Below are 5594 nucleotides of genomic sequence, written 5' to 3'. Positions count from 1 at the left end.
TCACTCCGTCTTCAGGCCAGGGGTGGCCTATCGGGACCATCCGACCGCCGTGTCATCCTCGGTGGAGGATGCGGATAGGAAGGGCGTGGGGTCAGCACACCGCTCTCCCGCTCGTAAGATGGTATTCTTGGCCGGAGCGGCTACTATTCGGCGAAAAAAATATTTATCGGCTAAAGTAATCTGAATGCCTATTACGTCATGGCGATAAAGAAATTGTAATTAACATTTTTTTGGTTTAGCTTTCTTTTACAAGAATGGTCATTGAATCTAAAAATTGACAAGAGATAGATAGATAGATAGTAGATAGAGAGAGAGAGAGAGAGAGAGCTATTATACTGTTTACACAAAAACAGCACTTCTGAATGCAGATATAACGAACCAGAGGGAGAAAACTTTTCCGAGTCATTCTGCACATCAGATGCTGTCAAAATTCATTCGAAAAGACAATAGTGGCTTCAAAATTACGGCATTTGAAATTAGTATGGACACAGTACGTAACTGGAGGCGAGCTGTCTCTAGAGTAAATTAAAGATAACAAGCAATTCTATTTTACCGTTACATACCGAAAATCATCAACGAAGAGTTGAAAGAAAGAAATAAGTGATGACGCGGTATTCAGCATGGGAAATCCAAACACAGATTTATGAGGAATCGTAAGAAGTATGTGGAGGTAAAAGAGTATCCAATATTTATACAGGAAACCGTAGTCAAATAAGTAACCCATTGTATTCATAGTACCCGATATTAAAGATGGAGGTGTGGAGATGGGAAGTGCGAATATCGTCACGATATCCTCAGAGATGGACTCGGATAGTAAGCAGGACAACCCACGACCCCGTCCGGCAGAGGATGCGTTTGCGTCAACACTAGTGATCTTCGGTGCCCATGACACGGACCAGTCATCCCGATGTGTAGCCACGATTTTACCCAATCTGTACATAGAGTCACCATTAATGGAAATCACACAGGATAAACGAGCTCATGGAGGAGACATAAAAAACTGGCAAAAGTAAAGCTGTGAGGACGGGTCTTGAGTCGTGCTTGGGTAGCTCAGTTGGTAGAGCACTTGCCCGCGAAAGGCAAAGGTCCCGAGTTCGAGTCTCGGTCCGACAAACAGTTCTAATCTGCCAGGAAGTTTCATATCAGCGCACACTCCGCTGCAGAGTGAAAATCTCATTCTGGAGACATAAAAACTTTGTAGTTCTGTCAGAGATGACAAAGGACTTGGAAGAGAAGTCGAACGGAATGGACAGTGTCTAGAAAAAGACTCGTTTCTGGTGGAGACAACACAACTACTAGCTAATTTCGAGCGTGCGCTCATTCTGAAGTGCATAATAGAGGGTGAAACAGAATTCCACGGACAAATTGGTGGCTGTTCAGTGGTACCTTCTGAGTGTCTTTGATATATATATATATATATATATATATATATATATATATATATATATATATATATATATATATATATATAGTTCCAGCTACCATTCCGCGTCTGTTAATTCCTGTCATGTGTCCGTAATCACCTTTTCACATGAATCACCTAAGTACAAAGACTGTTCCTGCCAATGCATTACGCGTACACAAAGTATAAAAGGGCATTGGCAGGAACAGTCTTTGTACTTAGGTGATTCATGTGAAAAGGTGATTACGGACACATGACATGAATTAACAGACGCGGAATGGTAGCTGGAACTAGACGCAATGGATATTCCATTTAGAAAATGAATAGGGAATTCAGTATTCGGATATCCACAGTGTCAAGAGTGTGTCGAAAATACCAAATTTCAAGCATTATCTCTCACCACGGACAAAGCAGTGGCCGACGGCCTTCACTTAACGACCGAGAGCACCGACGTGTGCTTAGTGTTGTCAGTGCTAACGGACAAGCAACACTGAGTGAAATAACTACAGAAATCCATGTGGGACGTACGACTAACGTATCCATTAGGACAGTGAGGCGAAATTTGGCGTCAATGAGCTGTGGCATCAGACGACGACGCGAGTGCCTTTGCTTAGAGTACGACATCGCCTGCAATGCTTTTCCTGAGCTCGTGACCATGTCAGTTGGTCCCTATCCGACTGGAAAACCGTGGCCTGGTCAGATCAGTCCCGATTTCAATTGGTAAGAGCAGATGCTAGGGTTTGAATGTGGCACAGACCCCACGAAGCCATCGACCCAAGTTGTCAACAAGGCCGTGTGTGAGCTGGTGGTGGCTCCATAATGGTGTAGGCTGGGTCCTCTGCTTCAATTGAACTGTAAATGGTTATGCTTGGCTAACAGAGACCATTTTTAGCCGTTCGTGAACTTCATGTTCCCAAACAACGATGGAAGTTTTAATTTTTTGGACAGCAATGCGCCATGTTACCAGGCCACAATGGTATGCGGCAGATTGAAGACCATTCTGCATAGTTCGAGCGAATGATTTGACTACCCAGACCGTCCGTTGTGAGTCCCAAAGAAGATTTACGAGCCGTAATCGAGAAGCCAGTCCGTTCACAAAATCCTGCACCGGCAGCACTTTCGCACTTATAGGTGGCTGTGGAGGCAGCAGAGCTCAATATTTCCACAGGGGACTTCCAACGACATGTTGAATCTACTCCATGTGGCATTGCTTGACTGCGCCGGCGAAAGGAGGTCCGACACGATATTAGAAGGTATCCGACAACTTCTGCCACCTCAGTGCAAGGGACCCAAGGTCTAGGCGGCTCATTCCAGATTTATAATGTAATTATGATTTATTCGATTTGTTATTGCAATTACCGTTGTTTCTGTGAGAGTACCTTTACAGTAGTGGAGAAGCCTTTAGTATGCAATAGCCAACACACCACACAGTAATGTAATAGCGCTCAGACGTAAAAGTATTGTGATGTGGCAGCTGTCGCTGTGGTAATAGCTCAAGATAGCGTCGTTGTGCCATTGCATTCAGTGAACCCATCCACGAGGTACAGATCGGCCAACTAATCATCAGGGGACCTGTGCACAGTACTATTGTGTGTTAGTGTTAACACACTGCCGGTAAACAAAACCCTAGACAGAACCGAACACTACTGAATGAAAACTTGAAGGGCAACTAATCAAACCGGGCATTACTGTTGCGCACAGCACGTACCATGACCGAACGGAAACATGACACACACAGCGCATACCGTCGTCATTTGCTCTGTTGTGCAATATTTCCGGTGCAACACAGATATAAAGGTTACTAGGACAAGAAACCGAACCAAATTCAGAAACTCTGTAACTAGCAGCCGAAGACCGTGAGTCCCTGACACCAAAATACTCAGAAGGTATTCCTACACGATCTCTGAAAGTTTGTCGGTGGAGTTCTGGTTCACCTTATAAATGTGGTCTCATCATCCTCGTAGGCAGTATAAAACATAAATTATATACCACACACAGTTAGGCTTCGCATGGTCGTTCGCCATCGTGGAGGAACTGGTAACAGTTGCGTGGTTTGTAGATACATAATCTGAGGTCTTTTGCACTGACGACCATGCCATTGCGTGACTGCATAGAATGTGATTTCTGTTTTATACTACTTAGGAGTCTTACGTGACCACTAGACATCAGAAACGGAGGGAGTACAAGACGCATGTTTGGGTTGCATACGTAACAAATCAAGGTGCCGCTCTTCCATCAGTGCTACCTGGCTTCCATCGTTCGTCTTGTAGTTCCGCGACTATGACGAGTCTGAGGACTGCGGCGCTGCCGTCGCTCCATACTCCTCAACTCCGTTTCTCTCTTACTGTAGCACGCTGGAGTGTAAGGCTAGTCGCGATTTACTGTTACTACGGAAGATCAGTATATGGTCTTACTTCTGTAAAGCAGCACTGACAAGCTGACGCAAGCGATTGTCAAGATCTGATGGCATTTAACGAAGTTATACAATTGCAAATGTGTTCTATTGGAGGAATAAGTTTCACGCTATAGTCTGCACTTTAGTCAAAAACATACAAATTTCGTCCAACGCAAACAAAATGGTTGTATTCTTGTTTATTCCAGCTCCATTATGAGAAAATAGATGTGCTGCGTCAAACGAAAACTGGGCACCTTGCACAACATTGTTATATACCTAAGACAAAAAAATACGCTGTTTCTGTATTCATTTGGTCATGGGCAACTTGCATTTATGGGCTAACAGCGAGATGTGTAGCTTATCATTTATTTCTGTAATTTATTTTAGCAATTAACCACGCTTTAGCGACCACACTTCATCCTCATTTCAAGTTTTCTCATATCGCCATTACAGACTCGGTAACACCTCTAAAGTGTTTATATGTCAACATAATTGCTAAACATTCTCTAAATAGATATTATTTATTAGAATAAATTTACAGTAGTATCTGAAAATGGTTTATCTATATAAATGTATGTATAACCAGGACAATATTCACTGCTAACAGATCAGTCGTTACATATGATATATAACTTCCTTCTGTCATTTAGGCACTTGACAGTGGCTATAAAAACGACATGACTGCGTGAAATAAATGAATGTTAATTTACAATTTCAAGGTGGAAATTTCTTTCAAAACGATTGCGTATGTAGCAGGAACGCCGATAGTCCGCCACTATACTTGCGAACTCGTGCATTCGCTCTCTTCCTTCGCTTCAACCCGACAACAGACTTAGCTGGGCCAACGAGAAATACGGGCCCTGCAACGAACTTGTGAAGACACACTAGTCGGTGTCCCTACATTTCTGCGAACGCTCAGCCTCGTGCGGAGCCGATGAGAAATCAATATTTGATTGAAAAAGTACCCACTAAAGGTCTTAATTTTGTCCTGTGCTATCGAGAGTTTGCTTCCATTTAGACGCACAGTCAAGAGTTACTAAATTATATATATATATATATATATATATATATATATATATATATATATATATATATACGAAGACTGAAATTACAATTCAATGAATTCAGGTGTTGATATAAGTCAACGGGGACAGTTGAAAATGTGTGCCCCGACCGGGACTCGAAGCCGGGATCTAATGCTTACATGGCAGACACACTTTACATCTGAGCCACCGAGGACAAAGAGGGTAGTGTGACTGCAGGGACTTATCTCCGGCACGCCTTCCGTGAGACCCACATTCCTATCGTATTGTCCCGCTCTATATTCATAGCTATTGGTATTCATTTCATTGTAAGTTCATTCTAACGAGCTGCATGGTCACCTATGGTATCTGTTCTTTCGGATATGTCCGAAAGAACAGATACCATCATAAGGCTCACCAGCCATTTGACCATCTTCTTCTGTGCAGATGCACAAACAGTGCCCGAACGCTCACGGGAATCGGCAAAAAGCGGCGAGTAATGAGTATGATGGGCAGGGCACTATGAATATAGTGCGTGACAATACGTTGGGAATGTGGGTCTTACGGGAGGCGTGCCAGAGATAAGTCCCTGCAGTCGCACTATCCTTTGTGTCCTCGGTTGCTCAGATGGATAGTGTGTCAACCATGTAAGCAGGTGATCCCGGATTCGAGTCCCGGTCAGGCCACACATTTTCAACCGTCTGCGTTTCCCTACTTCATATATGACTTCACAGTGAAACATTCCTAACAAAGAACTGCTGTATAGCATAAATTA

At 43.3% G+C, this 5594-nt stretch overlaps 1 non-coding gene across 1 annotated transcript; it reads left to right on the top strand.

Annotated features, from left to right (window-relative positions):
- Positions 1 to 1038: 1038 nt before the first annotated feature.
- Positions 1039 to 1113, top strand: Trnas-cga. The gene has a single exon. It is a non-coding gene; the product is annotated as a tRNA-Ser (tRNA).
- The last annotated feature ends 4481 nt before the right edge of the window (positions 1114 to 5594 follow it).

The sequence above is a fragment of the Schistocerca piceifrons genome, chromosome 2, assembly GCF_021461385.2.
Source record: "Schistocerca piceifrons isolate TAMUIC-IGC-003096 chromosome 2, iqSchPice1.1, whole genome shotgun sequence".
Classification (NCBI taxonomy): Eukaryota; Metazoa; Arthropoda; class Insecta; order Orthoptera; family Acrididae; genus Schistocerca; species Schistocerca piceifrons.
Note: the sequence above shows the minus strand (reverse complement) of the source record. Positions and strands in the feature narration are given on the sequence as shown.